Source organism: Oncorhynchus masou, chromosome 32, assembly GCF_036934945.1.
Source record: "Oncorhynchus masou masou isolate Uvic2021 chromosome 32, UVic_Omas_1.1, whole genome shotgun sequence".
Classification (NCBI taxonomy): domain Eukaryota; kingdom Metazoa; phylum Chordata; class Actinopteri; order Salmoniformes; family Salmonidae; genus Oncorhynchus; species Oncorhynchus masou.
Window position 1 is genome coordinate 10,506,001 of NC_088243.1, and position 17,697 is coordinate 10,523,697.

The 17,697-nt window shown below is 43.9% G+C and overlaps 1 protein-coding gene across 1 annotated transcript in view; it reads left to right on the forward strand.

Annotated features, from left to right (window-relative positions):
• Nucleotides 1-2,924: 2,924 nt before the first annotated feature.
• Nucleotides 2,925-17,697, forward strand: part of LOC135525543 (FERM domain-containing protein 6-like) — a 58,430-nt gene continuing 43,657 nt past the window's right edge. Inside the window, exon 1 of the mRNA XM_064953219.1 lies at nucleotides 2,925-3,394. The gene's annotated coding sequence lies outside the window, so the exon portion shown is untranslated. The remainder of the gene's footprint in view (nucleotides 3,395-17,697) is intronic.

The following is a 17,697-nucleotide window of genomic DNA, read 5'->3' on the forward strand; positions in this document are numbered from 1 at the left end:
GGCTACCCGAAACGTTTGAGCCAAGTTAAACAATTTAAAGGCAATGCTACCAAATACTAATTTACTGTATGTAAACTTCTGACCCACTGGGAATGTGATGAAAGAAATAACATCTGAAATAAATCATTCTCTCTACTATTATTCTGACATTACACGTTCTTAAATAAAGTGGTGATCCTAACTGACCTAAAACAAGGATTTTTTGGGGGGATAAAATTGTGAAAAACTGAGTTTAAATGTACTTGGCTAAGGTGTATGTAAACTTCCGACTTCGATTGGGTATGGTCAAGTGCCACAATGAGGGACATAGACAAATTACAGTTGGCCCAGAACAGAGCAGCACGGCTGGCCCTTAAATATACACAGAGAGCTCACATCAATAACGTGCATGTCAATCTCTCCTGGCTCAAAGTGGAGGAGAGATTGACTTCATCACTACTTGTCTTTGTGAGAAGTAATGACATGTTTAAAGGGCTGAGCTATCTGTTCAAATGACTAGCACACAGCTCAGATACCCATGCATACCCCACAAGACATGCCACCAGGGGTCTCTTCACAATCCCCAAGTCCAGAACACATTCCAGGAAACACACATTACTGCATAGAGCCATGACTACATCAAACTCTATTCCACACTACATTTTTCATTTTGTTTTATTTTGTTGGTGGTATACATTTTGTCTTCTACATATTTAGTGGTGTAATAGTGTTATATGATGTATTTTTTGTTGTTTGTGTGATGTAACTGTCTTAATGCATTTGGATGTCAGGAAGAGTAGCTGCTGCCTTGGCAATTAATGAAGATCCATAACACATACAAATACAAATATAATACCACCATACAACAAAATTACAATGTACTGTGTGTAGAGTGCATGTGTCTGTGTGTGTGTGTGTGTGTGTGTGTGTGTGTGTGTGTGTGTGTGTGTGTGTGTGTGTGTGTGTGTGTGTGTGTGTGTGTGTGTGTGTGTGTGTGTGTGTGTGTGTGTGTGTGTGTGTGTGTGTGTATGTGTGTGTGTGTGTGTGTGTGTGTGTATGTGTGTCTGTGTGTCTGTGTGTGTGTATTGTATGACAGTAAGCCTGTTGTAAAAGTCTGTTGAATATGGTAGAAAACAACTGTATTGACAGGGAAAATACAAGTTCTCTCTCTTATCTTGTCACTGGATCCTGTTCTAATGAATTAGATTGTGTTCCTGACCTGTTACCATCCCTCCCTCCCTCAACATAACAGAGTGAGTAACCTGAGGAGTTCTGTGGTGGAGATAGACAGGACAGAGATTGGAGATTTGTGATCTATGGGTTCTGGGGGTAGATCGTCTCGGTGGCTTTTGTAGTTCTAAGGTCTCAGCTTTTCTACAGTCACATCAAAGCATTGTGACTCGAGCAGAGCCAAAGGGGCTTAGGGAGGCCTTAGAAGGTTTACTTCAGTCCATGCCCCTTTAATGTTGGCCACTCTATTTCTCTAAACTGACAGGCAGGCTGTCTGCATTTGATTGGGTCCATAGAAATTGAATTACTAGTACGAGCACTCCCAATAATGTATAAATTAATGGTGGTCTGAGGGACTTTGCCTGTTCTGGTAATTATATTTCTATGGTTGGTCTGGACCTCAACTCCTAACCCTAATTACAGGTCAACAGAGCAACAACGGTATCACAGTGCGTCCCAATCAGAGATCGCAGTTCTTTCCAAATGGCACCCTATTCCCTATATAGTGCACTACATACTACCCTATGGGCCCTGGTCGAAATGACTGCACTATATAGGGAATAAGGAGGCATTTGTGATGCAACCCACTCCCTGTTGACAACGTTGTAAATGCTTAATCCCATTACTACTGACAGGATGGTATCATACTGGAAAGGCCAAGACAGGGGATGTAGTATCCCAAATGGCACCTTATTCCCTATATAGTGCACTCGTTTTGACCAGGGCCCACAGGTGCACTATGTAGGGAATAGGGTACCATTTGGTATTGCGGACATTTTCTCTCTTAGGTAGGTATTGCAGCTAGGGCTGTGAGATGATTCATAGAATGACTAACTCTATGCCGTGGAAGTATTACACATGTATTGACATCCTCCTCGAGGGTTCCTTTTCATCAAACTCAGTCTAAACTCATCCCCAGGCTTTGCACAGAGCTTGGGGAGAATATCTGGTGCATGAGCCTTAACCCAGTCTTGGATAACCTGTGTAGGTTATGTGCACTAGCATGATGTTGTTGCATTATTTTCAAACTACGTCTTTGTTTCACCTTAAGAGTTTAAGAGTCCCCACCATACGGTTCCTTAACTCTGTTTGTGTCCCAAATGTCATCCAATATTCCCTATTTAGTGCACTACTTTAAACCAGGGCCCTATCGAGCTCTGGTCATAAGTAGTGGACTATATAGGGAACAGGGTACCATGTAGGAGGCATGCTGTCTCTGTTCCATATTATTTCTTGACCTGCTGTAAGGGAAGAAGCTCTGGCCTAGCAGGAGAAAGTCTTATGGCCCTCCAGAGCCCTATGTAACAAGAGTAGTAGGGCCACACCATGTCACTTCTCCACAATGGGAAAATACAGACAGACACCTTCTCTCTCAAACTGATCCACATCTACAATGCTCAGACATGTGTAGTCTGTAGCCTCCTACTCTCCCAAGTGGTAAGCTTACTGTAGTAGAACGTCTACATTCTGAGAACATTCTGTTATTCTTCGTTGGAAAAGGTAGTCTGATATTTTCTTCTCCCTATCCAAAGTCTATGATTTATGCATATAAAACCAAGCGGAATCGTTTATTGTGTGAAACTCTAAACCTATAGGGCGTAAATGTCCCTAGGCTGAACCCGCTTCCTACGAATGGGTATTCTAAGCGTCGGTAGTATTTCCCTCTTCACTGCCACCAGGCTTCCAAAATACTGCTGCACTGCTACAGTCGGGAATGGGACGGGAGGAATGGAATGACAGGCAGCCGTTAGCGATACCAACTATTGGTCGTTGAGGGGTATCAGTACGTTCTATATAGTATTTTTTTTACATATCAAAAGAGCAACGGAATATCTGTACGATAATGTTTGGATTATTATAATTAACATGAATTTAAGGATATTTTCACTGAAGAACATTTGCTATTAAAACAAAAACGAAATGATGTCAAATCTAAACGAACCCCCGCCATCCGTGATTTGAAGCCGTCTTTCCAGCAATTGCACATGTAATCCTAGGCTACTTGTTACTGATCCAAAGGCATATAAATGTGGCGCTCTACGAAGCAGCTCTGCCCCCGTCTATATTTCAAACTTTAGCCTGCATTTGCTGACGATACATTGGATATACTAAAGCGTTTGGATACAACTTCATCGGATAATAATTTTTGTTTTAAAGGAGTTAGGATTAGTTTTTCTCGTGAAAGGTAAGTTTATTTCAAAAGCTGCATTTTACATCTCTGCTTTCGTTCTTTGTCATTTCTCTTGTCACTAATTTAACTGATCCACCTCCTCTGCGCGCATGGACGAAGTTATTCTGTCCTGCTATTCCAACATTTGTAAACTATATTAGGCTACACGAATGTTATAAAATGTATTCACTCGTTCTATGTTTGCGATATATGTTTTCAAACAGTATTTCAAAACTAATTAAAGTGTGGTCAACGGTTGGTTGTTCAAAACAACCTGGACCCGATCAATTCCTGTGCTTACAATTTAGCTAGCGATACTGTCAGAATGTTGCCGCTATCCGTTATAGGCAACATTACGAACTTGAGACAGAGATGCATTTTGTTGCAACAATGTATCGATCTTTCTTACTATAATGGCTGATGTTTATTCTACATTTTGTGACCACTAATTTGACCCTCTCATCGTTATTTAATGCCTCTGGCTCATCGACCTATTGCTTTTTATATGACCCTCCCCTCACTGTTTCGTTCCAATGTATTTACATGCACCAGCTAGTGCAGTACTTGTTATCATTACAGTTGGTTATAGTCGTTCTTTCCGTAAAAAAAGACTGGCACGAAGTTTACTGTAGGATGCGGTCTCTCGTGTCAAATGCCACCTGGAAGTGGTTTGTTTTTTAAACCTAATAACAGCAGCCAGCATGCTCAATTTGTGATTAAGTTGCGCATTACTAAATGTCTTCCCTAGAACATCATCACTGTTCCATTCTGGAAGGGGTCACACTTTTTCTGACTTCTTATTTTAGGCTTCCTGTCCTCTGGAATGGAATCTGGCATTCTATTATAACCATGCTATAATACTGTTCTGGAATGGAATCTGGCATTCTATTATAACCATGCTATAATACTGTTCTGGAATGAAATCTGGCATTCTATTATAACCATGCTATAATACTGTTCTGGAATGGAATCTGGCATTCTATTATAACCATGCTATAATACTGTTCTGGAATGAAATCTGGCATTCTATTATAACCATGCTATAATACTGTTCTGGAATGGAATCTGGCATTCTATTATAACCATGGTATAATACTGTTCTGGAATGGAATCTGGCATTCTATTATAACCATGCTATAATACTGTTCTGGAATGGAATCTGGCATTCTATTATACTGTTCTGGAATGAAATGACTCTGCACGGAGAGAGGCAGTTGAAGGGGAGACTGTATAGAAATGGAATAGAATGTTAGAAATAGGTATAGAAGGATACAACTAGTATAGAACTAGGAAAAACTAGGAAATGTGGTAGAAGAGAGGTGTGCGTGTGTCCAGCCTGGTCTCATAACCTAGACGTAACATAGTAAATATACATTTGGGAAACTGAAATTAGAAGCCAGATGTGGAGGTCCAGGACTGGTGTGGATACACGTGGTCTGCGGTTGTGAGGCTCGTTGGATGTACTGCCAAATGATCTAAAACGACGGAGGCGGTTTGTGGTAGAGAAATGGACATTCAGTTATCTGGCAACAGCTCTGGTGGACATTCCTGCACTCAGCATGTCAATTGCACACTCCCTCAAAACCTGAGACATCTGTGGCTTTGTTTGTTGTGTGACAAACCAGCACATTTTAGTGACCTTTTATTGTCCCCAGCATAAGGTGCACCTGTGTAATGACCATGCTGTTTAATCAGCTTCTTGATATGTAACACCCGTCAGGTGGATAGATTATCTTGGCAAAGGAGAAATGCTCACTAACAGGGATGTAAACAAATTAGTTCACAACATTTGAGAGAAATAAGCTTTTTGTGTGTATGGAACATTTCTGGGATATTTTATTTCAGCTCATGAAACATGGGATCAACACTTTACATGTTGTGTTTTATATTCTGGTTCAGTATATAATACAAATTGTAATTCGTAACATATCATAAGATACATGTGATGGACATCCACAAATGAATACATACCATACAAAACAACATATCACACTAAATGGATTGTCTCAAATTTACATACAGAATAATAGGATATGCTCTGAGACCAGGTTGCAGCAGGCCTATATGTTTGCTTGTTGGGGACCTTTCTTCCTGTTTGCTTCAGTATTAAGGAATGCCAACAGTTCCCTCCCTGTGGCTTTCCTTCCATTTAATTTCTATCATGGACAAGAGGCAGGGGAAATCTCTGCATGTTTTATTCTGAACTAGAGACATACAATTACTTTGTGCAGATGATATTGTCATATTTTCTTATATAATTCAATTTAACATACTGTATAACTCCTTTCCATATTTCGACCTGAATACCTGTGTGATTGAATTACCTGGAAAATAAGTTTACCCTTGTAGACTAATCCAATAACCCAGTGGTAGTTTCCTCCACACAATTATGCCTGATAGTTTAAGGTGTACTAGTGAAGCTGTAGTTTATGCCTTCGTTGCTCTACCTGGTTTGGGATCAGCTGTAACACTAGGCCTTATGGCTGACAGGATCTGGTAGCTTGGTGGATAGGGCATGCAGCCCCCTAAAGGCCGTTGCAGACTGTACATCGGATTCAGTCTTTTACGATCATAACGACACACTGTGCGATGTTACTAAATTAAAATCTTGATATCAACCTGACCAGATTGTACGATTCGCTTCAGTTCTGTCGTCACATTCTGCGATTAGCTTGAGAGGCTACGTCAGCCAACGTAGGCTACGTCCTCTGCAGTGGTGTATTTGATCTGCCAATGTGCCAGCACCAGCAGTGCTCGTAGTAGAACATTATATTTTGATTGGTCATTTTCTGCATTTCTTAAAATCCTATCAGGTAGCCTGATTTCAGATGTATCATATAAACAACATTATTAGGGGAATCACTCTTCTTGCACAGCATGAAAACGTTTAAATCAAACTACAGTCTTATATTATTCTGACTATTCACAATAATTGTATTATTGTGTGCACACTCCGTGCCGGCCATGTTCCTATTGGTCAGTCACCGGTATCGGCTTGTAACACCAGCCGATGAACGGGCCAGGACGTAGACCCTGTCACGCTGAACGGGCCAGGACGTAGACCCTGTCACGCTGAACGGGCCAGGACGTAGACCCTGTCACGCTGAACGGGCCAGGACGTAGACCCTGTCACGCTGAACGGGCCAAGAAGTCTGACAATCGTTTATGGCCTACGAATTTGCCCACAACGTGGACATTTTGTCAAGGACGGCGAAATCGTCACATAAGACGGCTAAAATGGTACAGTCCAGTTTAACACATGGCAGTCCAATCAGCTGCCTCTGGCTACTACATACATTCTATGTTTCCTTCTCCAGCTGTTGAAAGAAAACAGAAGAAAAGCAATTGCCTGTTTTTGCGCTTATTTGCCTAGTTGATTGAGGATACAGAGCAGCCCCACCTGCTCCAAACTGATGTTCTCTGGTAAGGCTAGAAACAGTAGAACCAGAGTACCAGAGTAGAGAGACAGAGCCATATTAAAGACCGTAGAGATCGAGACACATAGATCATAAAGGGACACAGAGACAGTAAAGTGAATGGTGCTGTGTCTGTCGGGACAGGAATGAAGTCTCCACTGCCTGAGCAGGAAACAAAATGACATGTTTTAAGTAGGCCTCCCGAGTGGCGCTACATCGCAGTGCTAGAGGCATCACTACAGATCCGGGTTCGATCCCGGGCTGTGTCGCGACCGTGAGACCCATGAGGTGGAGCACAATTGGCCCAGCGTCGTCCGGGTTAGGGGAAGGTTTGGCCAGCTGGGATGTCCTTGTCCCAACGCGCTCTAGTGACTCCTTGTGGCGGCCGGGCGCAATGCACGCCAGCTGTATGGTGTTTCCTCCGACACATTGGTGCGGCGGGTTTCCGAGTTAAGCAAGCAGTGTGTCAAGAAACAGTGCGGCTTGGCAGGGTCATGTTCCGAAGAATGCATGGCTCGACCTGCGCCTCTCCTGAGTCCGTACAGGAGTTGCAGCGATGGGACAAGACTGGATATCACGAAATTGGGGAGAAAAGGGGTAAAAGTATCAACAAAAATATTTAAACAAATATATATTTATTATTATTTATGTAAGTAGGTCTTTCCAGGGCCTTCCAGCTCTACACGGGACAGACCTTTTTTCCTCTGAGCAGCTGTTTGTGCTGTTTCAATTGAACCTATTTGTTTCTGCCCATGCCCAAGTCATCCTACCGGGTTTGGTGACAATCTGTGTGAGGGAGCATCCTGCCTTTGTTTTTAATTATTGAGCCTGGGTCACTCTATCCTCCTGAGGATCTTCAGTTTGGAGTTACACTTGCTGTTTGGTTTTATGTGTAAAACCTGACTGATTCACTGACTCCACACCAAAGACCATAACCTCAGGGCTCTCTCTCTTTCACTGCTACTGTCGCAATCTATTCTGCAGTGAGAACCAGAAAACTTAGTTCTGGGTGCTGTAACGACGTTATTCTGTTGAAGGAGGAGCGGACCAAAATGCAGCGTGGTGGTTACTCATGTTTAATGATGGAAAATGACTTGACATGAAAATACTGAAATGTACAAAAACAACAGACGGAAACATGAAAAAACTATACAGCCTATCTAGTGAAACTAAACACAGAGACAGGAACAATCACCCACGAAACACTCAAAGAATATGGCTGCCTAAATATGGTTCCCAATCAGAGACAACGATAATCACCTGACTCTGATTGAGAACCGCCTCAGGCAACCATAGACTACGCTAGACACCCCACAAAACCCCAAGACAAAAACACACCACAATAACCCATGTCACACCCTGGCCTGACCGAATAAATTAAGGTGTTGGAAGGTGCTGGAACTGGAGCTCGCAAAGCTACCTGACATAGACTCCTACATTCAATTCAAAGGGCTTTATTGGCATGGGAAACACATGTTTACATTACCAAAGCTGCCTGACATAGACTCCTACATTCAATTCAAAGGGCTTTATTGGCATGGGAAACACATGTTTACATTACCAAAGCTGCCTGACATAGACTCCTACATTCAATTCAAAGGGCTTTATTGGCATGGGAAACACATGTTTACATTACCAAAGCTGCCTGACATAGACTCCTACATTCAATTCAAAGGGCTTTATTGGCATGGGAAACACATGTTTACATTACCAAAGCTGCCTGACATAGACTCCTACATTCAATTCAAAGGGCTTTATTGGCATGGGAAACACATGTTTACATTACCAAAGCAAGTGAAATAGACAAAAAAGAAAAGGGAAAATAAACCATGAACAGTAAATATTACACACACAAGTAAAAACAATATGTATAGACATTCCAAAGGTTGTTGGCAGTGTTGTAACAATGTACAAATAGTTGAAATATGAAAGGGAAAATAAATACCGTTAAATAAAGGTTGTATTTACTATGGTGTTGTCGCTCCACTGGCTGCCCTTTTCTTGTGGCAACAGGTCACACATCTTGCTGCTGTGACGGCACACTGTGGTATTCCACCCAATAGACAGGGGAGTTTATCAAGATTGGATTCGTTTTGAAATTCCTTGTGTGTCTGTGTAATCTGAGGGAAATATGCGTCTCTAATATGGTCATACATTGGGCAGGAGGTGAGGAAGTGCAGCTCAGTTACTGCCTAATTTTGTGGGCAGTGAGCACATAGCTTGTCTTCTCTTGAGAGCCATGTCTGCCTACGGCGGCCTCTCTCAATAGCAAGGCTATGAGTCAAAGCTTTCCTTAAGTTTGGGTCAGTCACAGTGGTCAGGTATCCTGCCACTGTGTACTCTCTGTTTAGAGCCAAATAGCATTCTAGTTTGCTCAGTTTTTTTGTTAATTCTTTCCAATGTGTCAAGTAATTATCTTTTAGTTTTTCTCATGACTTGGTTGGGTCTGATTGTGTTGCTGTCCTGTTTATCTCTCTGTAGGTGTGGCTTTGTTATGGAACTTATTTTTAGGTCGTTGTAGAATTGAATGGCTATTTTCTGGATTTTGATCATTAGCGTGAATCGTCCTAATTATGCTCTGCATGCATTATTTGCTGTTTTATGTTGTACACAAATGTTTTTGCATAATTCTGCATGCAGAGTCTCAATTTGGTTGTTGAGTGGACCCCAGACCTCACAACCATAAAGGGTAATGGGTTATATAACTGATTCAAGTATTTTAAGCCAGATCCTAATTGGGATGTCAAATTTTATGTTAGTTTTGATGTCGTAGAAGGCCCTTCTTGCCTTGTCTCTCAGATCGTTCACAGCTTCGTGGAAGTTACCTGTGGTGCTGATGTTCAGACTGAGGTAGGTACAATTTTTTGTGTACTCGAGGGCAGAAGTGTCTGGGTGGAATTTGTATTTATGGTCCTGGCAACTGGACTTTTTTTTAGAACATAATTTCTGTCTTCCTGAGATTAACGGTCAGGGCCCAGGTCTGTCAGGGCCCAGGTCTGTCAGGGCCCAGGTCTGTCAGGGCCCAGGTCTGTCAGGGCCCAGGTCTGTCAGAGACCAGGTCTGTCAGGGCCCAGGTCTGACAGAATCTGTGCAGAAGATCTAGGTGCTGCTGCAGGCCTTCCTTGGTTGGGGTACAGAAGCACCAGATCATCTGCAAACAGTAGACATTTCACTTCAGAGTCTACTAGGGTGAGGCCGGGCGCTGCAGACTGGTGGTAATGTCAATTTTTCAACCATTTAGGAATTAGTAAAGGCTTTCATTTCTGGGTCAAACAAATGAAAAATGGGTCTTAGAAAATCTCTCTCAGAAAAAGTCTTGAAAGTTATTGGGTATACATATAAACACAATGTTGAAGTGAAGACCCTTGCCAACTCGTATCAACACTAACATTTCGTTTGGATACATTTTTCTGCATTCTGTAAGTTTAAGAAACGTTGCCTCGTGCCTTGAAATCCTGTTACCAAAAACCCACATCTTGAAGATATTGTCTAATTTCTCTCCCTCATGAGGAGAGGGATAATGAAAGTTCACAAAGTAACAAGTAAAAGTTGGCCTATCAATTAGTTAGTGTTTTTACTGATATCAATTTTGTTTATGAATTATTGAGTGTTTAAAACTCAAAATTCCATTACAAAATCGGTAAGGCAATTTCTGAAAAATCAGTAATGGAATTTCTGAAAAATTGTGAACAGAATTTCTGCAGTTGAATTGTGTAACGGTTTTCTTCTGGTGAAAGAGAGGTGGACCAAAATGCAGCGTGGTTAGTTTTGTGCATCTTTCATAAAGATGAAAATACAACAATCTACAAAACAAGAACCGTGAAAAACCCAAAACAGCCCTATCTAGTGCCACAAAGACAAAGACAGGAACAATCACCCACAAAACCCAACACAAAACAGGCTACCTAAATATGGTTCACAATCAGAGACAATGACTAACACCTGCCTCTGATTGAGAACCATATCAGGCCAAACATAGAAATAGACAAACCAGACACACAACATAGAATTCCTACCCAGCTCACGTCCTGACCAACACTAAAACAAGGAAAACACACAAGAACGATGGTCAGAATGTGACAAATTGGCTACAATGAGAGGTCATAGTAGTCACAAACCAAAGTTGGGTTCTGTAGAGTAAAGAAAAGTATAGTACTGTACAGTACAGCACACGAGTTGAAATCAAATGAAATGTATTGGTCACATACACATGGTCAGCTGATGTTATTGCGAGTGTAGAGAAATGCTTGTACTTCTAGTGCAGCAATATCTAACAAGTAATATCTAACAATTCCACAACAAATACCTAATACACACAAATCTAAGTAAAGGAAATTAATAATAATATATAAATATATGGATGAGCAATGACAGAGTGACATAGGCTAAGATACAATAGATGGTATAAAAGTGACCAGTGACCAATGATTTCAAGTTGAATACATTATAATGGACTACACTCTACTGTGTTTTGCTGTACGATACTGAACTCTACTGTGCTGAATTCTACTGAACTCTACTGTGTTTTGCTGTACTATACTGAACTCTACTGTGCTGTACTATACTGAACTCTACTGTGCTGAACTCTACTGTGCTGTACTATACTGAACTCTACTGTGCTGTACTATACTGAACTCTACTGTGCTGTACTATACTGTGCTGAACTCTACTGAACTCTACTGTGCTGTACTATACTGAACTCTACTGTGCTGAACTCTACTGTGCTGTACTATACTGAACTCTACTGTGCTGTACTCTACTGAACTCTACTGTGTTTTGCTGTACTATACTGAACTCTACTGTGCTGTACTATACTGAACTCTACTGTGCTGTACTATACTGAACTCTACTGTGCTGTACTCTACTGAACTCTACTGTGCTGTACTATACTGAACTCTACTGTGCTGTACTATACTGTGCTGAACTCTACTGAACTCTACTGTGCTGTACTATACTGAACTCTACTGTGCTGAACTCTACTGTGCTGAACTCTACTGAACTCTACTGTGCTGTACTATACTGAACTCTACTGTGCTGAACTCTACTGTGCTGTACTATACTGAACTCTACTGTGCTGTACTCTACTGAACTCTACTGTGTTTTGCTGTACTATACTGAACTCTACTGTGCTGTACTATACTGAACTCTACTGTGCTGTACTATACTGAACTCTACTGTGCTGTACTATACTGAACTCTACTGTGCTGAACTCTACTGAACTCTACTGTGCTGAACTATACTGAACTCTAATGTGCTGTACTATACTGAACTCTACTGTGCTGAACTCTACTGTGCTGAACTCTACTGTGCTGAACTCTACTGAACTCTACTGTGCTGTACTATACTGAACTCTACTGTGCTGAACTCTACTGAACTCTACTGTGCTGTGCTAAACTGAACTCTACTGTGCTGAACTCTACTGTGCTGTACTATACTGAACTCTACTGTGCTGAACTCTACTGAACTCTACTGTGCTGTACTATACTGAACTCTAATGTGCTGTACTATACTGAACTCTACTGTGCTGTACTAAACTGAACTCTACTGTGCTGTACTAAACTGAACTCTACTGTGCTGTGCTAAACTGAACTCTACTGTGCTGAACTCTACTGTGCTGTACTATACTGAACTCTACTGTGCTGTACTAAACTGAACTCTACTGTGCTGTACTTTGATGTCCAAACTTGTGAAACGATAGACTTTGTTAGCAGATGATGTTACTCTTCAATAACACAGACCCCCAAAGCAAATTAGGGAAAGGAAAAGGGATTTATTCTTATTCAAATAGGACGAATCATTCGGGGAGGTAGATGTTCATGTGTTCAGTGATTCTCTCCTGAACAAAGAGACAGGATGTAGTTTTTAACCCCGCCCTAGCCTGTGGTTGACCAATTAGAATTCTTTGCAATAAAACTGGGTCAATGGCCAAATACCAACTATCCTGTTTCAGACTCAATATATAGACTAATTCCTCCCATGTCTCTGCATTAATCCCCTGTTACAGAAAATCCACAATTTCACTTGATCCTTAGTACTTTATTGACCTCTCGTCCTCTGTCTCTGCGTTATCTTCAAAATATTCTTAACTTCTAGGATTGGTTCAGATTTGGTCTGGGCCATCCAAATTTGGTCTTGTTTGGGGTCAGAGCTCATTAAAATAATAGCCAGGTGTGTAGAATAATACCCATATATACAAAGAGGATTTTGCATATTTATATTTGTGTATCTATTTAGGATACTTCACCGTGAAGAGAATGACATTCATATCCATCATTATGCATGTATTTGTTGTACAGATCCGGAACCCATGACGAAATTCATTTTTCGCAATTCCGTTACAGGATGTAAATCCACTTCAATTATCAAAATAGATGTTTTTCAATGTGTCACGTCGTAGCTGACACCCCCTTCTTACCGCAGACATCGTTGAATCTTAATTCGGAGCGGATGTTTACATTTACAAAACGTGGGAATAAAAAAACTAGAGGGGGATTTTACAGAAATTCTGTTAACAAACTTGGCTTCTGCACTTCCAGAAAATGTGTTTTTGTAAAGTTGTCATTTTGTTGTATAGTTTGTTCACCTTTGAAATCAATGATTTTTGTTTGGCATAAAGTGCATTTGGATAGTATTCAGACCCCTTTTCCACATTTTGTTATGTTACAGCCTTATTCTAAAATGAATGTTTTTCCCTCAATTACATACAATACCCCAATGACAAAGCAAAAACGGTATTTAGACCCTTTGCTGTGAGACTCGAATTTGAGCTCGGGTGCATCCTGTTTCCTTTGATCATCCTTGATGTTTCTACAACGTGATTTGAGTCCACCTGTGGTAAATTCAATTGATTGGACATGATTTGGAAAGGCACACACACACACCTGTCTATATAAGGTCCCACAGTTGACAGTGCATGTCAGAATAAAAACCAAGCCATGAGGTCAAAGGAATTGTCCATAGAGCTCCGAGACAGGATTGTGTCGAAGCACAGATTTGGGGAAGGGTACCAAAACATGTCTGTAGTAAGGATGTGGCGACTGTTATCATCATTGAAACGGAGAGATACTTTCCCTCCTCTCCTGCCTGTCTTTTATCTCCAACTCCTCGAAGGTTGGTACACACACACACACACACACACACACACACACACACACACACACACACACACACACACACACACACACACACACACTTAAAACTGTATATGTGTTTAAGGGCTTGTAAGTAAGCATTTCACGGTTAGGTCAGCACCTTGTATTCAGTGCATGTGACAAATCAAATTAAATTTTACTCACTCGAACCTCCCTCTCATTGTAAAGTTGTCATGCAGAAAGATGTCGTTGGCTAGTTCCCATTTAACCAACAGTAACTCTATCCAACACTGTGGTCAGATTCCTCCTCCTCGTGTCCATTAGAGAAATCTACCATCAGGACGAAAGGGAAATAGGTCACTCCATCCTTCCTGCAGGTGTCTGTTTCCCTTATTGGAGTGCTTTCCCCTACCAGTCATACTTGGTCTCCTTCTGGAGTTGGCGCATACAGCGGTGCTTGACTACCAGCGGTGCGAGACAACTAGCGGTGCTAGACTACCAGCGGTGCGAGACAACTAGCGGTGCTGGACAACTAGCGGTGCTAGACTACCAGCGGTGCGAGACAACTAGCGGTGCTGGACAACTAGCGGTGCTAGTCTACCAGCGATGCTGGACTACCAGCAGTGCTAGACTACCAGCGGTGCTGGACTACCAGCGGTGCTGGACAACTAGCGGTGCTAGACTACCAGCGGTGCTGGACAACTAGCGGTGCTAGACTACCAGCGGTGCTGGAGAACTAGCGATGCTGGACTACCAGCGGTGCGAGACAACTAGCGGTGCTAGACTACCAGCGGTGCTAGACTACTGGACTACCGGCGGTGCTAGACTACCAGGGGTGCTAGACTACCAGCGGTGCTGGACTACCAGGGGTGCTAGACTACCAGCGGTGCTGGACTACCAGCGGTGCTAGACTACTGGACTACCAGCGGTGCTAGACTACCAGCGGTGCTAGACTACTGGACTACCAGCGGTGCTAGACTACTGGACTACCAGCGGTGCTAGACTACCAGCGGTGGTGGACTACCAGCGGTGGTGGACGCAGCCACAGTGTCTCACATCATGTTCAACTCACTGGGAGTATCCATTTACATTTACATTTAAGTCATTTAGCAGACGCTCTTATCCAGAGCGACTTACAAATTGGTGAATTCACCTTCTGACATCCAGTGGAACAGCCACTTTACAATAGTGCATCTAAATCATTAAGGGGGTGGTGAGAAGGATTACTTATCCTATCCTAGGTATTCCTTGAAGAGGTGGGGTTTCAGGTGTCTCCGGAAGGTGGTGATTGACTCCGCTGTCCTGGCGTCATGAGGGAGTTTGTTCCACCATTGGGGGGCCAGAGCAGCGAACAGTTTTGACTGGGCTGAGCGGGAACTGTACTTCCTCAATGGTAGGGAGGCGAGCAGGCCAGAGGTGGATGAACGCAGTGCCCTTGCTTGGGTGTAGGGCCTGATCAGAGCCTGGAGGTACTGCGGTGCCGTTCCCCTCACAGCTCCGTAGGCAAGCACCATGGTCTTGTAGCGGATGCGAGCTTCAACTGGAAGCCAGTGGAGAGAGCGGAGGAGCGGGGTGACGTGAGAGAACTTGGGAAGGTTGAACACCAGACGGGCTGCGGCGTTCTGGATGAGTTGTAGGGGTTTAATGGCACAGGCAGGGAGCCCAGCCAACAGCGAGTTGCAGTAATCCAGACGGGAGATGACAAGTGCCTGGATTAGGACCTGCGCCGCTTCCTGTGTGAGGCAGGGTCGTACTCTGCGGATGTTGTAGAGCATGAACCTACAGGAACGGGCCACCGCCATGATGTTGGTTGAGAACGACAGGGTGTTGTCCAGGATCACGCCAAGGTTCTTAGCGCTCTGGGAGGAGGACACAATGGAGTTGTCAACCGTGATGGCGAGATCATGGAACGGGCAGTCCTTCCCCGGGAGGAAGAGCAGCTCCGTCTTGCCGAGGTTCAGCTTGAGGTGGTGATCCGTCATCCACACTGATATGTCTGCCAGACATGCAGAGATGCGATTCGCCACCTGGTCATCAGAAGGGGAAAGGAGAAGATTAATTGTGTGTCGTCTGCATAGCAATGATAGGAGAGACCATGTGAGGTTATGACAGAGCCAAGTGACTTGGTGTATAGCGAGAATAGGAGAGGGCCTAGAACAGGGCCCTGGGGGACACCAGTGGTGAGAGCGCGTGGCGAGGAGACAGATTCTCGCCACGCCACCTGGTAGGAGCGACCTGTCAGGTAGGGACGCAATCCAAGCGTGGGCCGCGCCGGAGATGCCCAACTCGGAGAGGGTGGAGAGGAGGATCTGATGGTTCACAGTATCGAAGGCAGCCGATAGGTCTAGAAGGATGAGAGCAAAGGAGAGAGAGTTAGCTTTAGCAGTGCGGAGCGCCTCCGTGATGCAGAGAAGAGCAGTCTCAGTTGAATGACTAGTCTTGTAACCTGACTGATTTGGATCAAGAAGGTCATTCTGAGAGAGATAGCGGGAGAGCTGGCCAAGGACGGCACGTTCAAGAGTTTTGGAGAGAAAAGAAAGAAGGGATACTGGTCTGTAGTTGTTGACATCGGAGGGATCGAGTGTAGGTTTTTTCAGAAGGGTGCAACTCTCGCTCTCTTGAAGACGGAAGGGACGTAGCCAGCGGTCAGGGATGAGTTGATGAGCGAGGTGAGGTAAGGGAGAAGGTCCCCGGAAATGGTCTGGAGAAGAGAGGAGGGGATAGGGTCAAGCGGGCAGGTTGTTGGGCGGCCGGCCGTCACAGAAGCGAGATTTCATCTGGAGAGAGAGGGGAGAAAGAGGTCAGAGCACAGGGTAGGGCAGTGTGAGCAGAACCAGCGGTGTCGTTTGACTTAGCAAACGAGGATCGGATGTCGTCGACCTTCTTTTCAAAATGGTTGACGAAGTCATCTGCAGAGAGGGAGGAGGGGGGGAGGGGGAGGAGGATTCAGGAGGGAGGAGAAGGTGGCAAAGAGCTTCCTAGGGTTAGAGGCAGATGCTTGGAATTTAGAGTGGTAGAAAGTGGCTTTAGCAGCAGAGACAGAGGAGGAAAATGTAGAGAGGAGGGAGTGAAAGGATGCCAGGTCCGCAGGGAGGCGGGTTTTCCTCCATTTCCGCTCGGCTGCCCGGAGCTCTGTTCTGTGAGCTCGCAATGAGTCATCGAGCCACGGAGCGGGAGGGGAGGACCGAGCCGGCCTGGAGGATAGGGGACATAGAGAGTCAAAGGATGCAGAAAGGGAAGAGAGGAGGGTTGAGGAGGCAGAATCAGGAGAAAGGTTGGAGAAGGTATGAGCAGAGGGAAGAGATGATAGGATGGAAGAGGAGAGAGTAGCGGGGAGAGAGAGCGAAGGTTGGGACGGCGCGATACCATCCAGTAGGGGCAGTGTGGGAAGTGTTGGATGAGAGCGAGAGGGAAAAGGATACAAGGTAGTGGTCGGAGACTTGGAGGGGAGTTGCAATGAGGTTAGTGGAAGAACAGCATCTAGTAAAGATGAGGTCGAGCGTATTGCCTGCCTTGTGAGTAGGGGGAAGGTGAGAGGGTGAGGTCAAAAGAGGAGAGGAGTGGAAAGAAGGAGGCAGAGAGGAATGAGTCAAAGGTAGACGTGGGGAGGTTAAAGTCGCCCAGGACTGTGAGAGGTGAGCCGTCCTCAGGAAAGGAGCTTATCAAGGCATCAAGCTCATTGATGAACTCTCCGAGGAACCTGGAGGGCGATAAATGATAAGGATGTTAAGCTTGAAAGGGCTGGTAACTGTGACAGCATGGAATTCAAAGGAGGCGATAGATAGATGGGTAAGGGGAGAGAGAGACAATG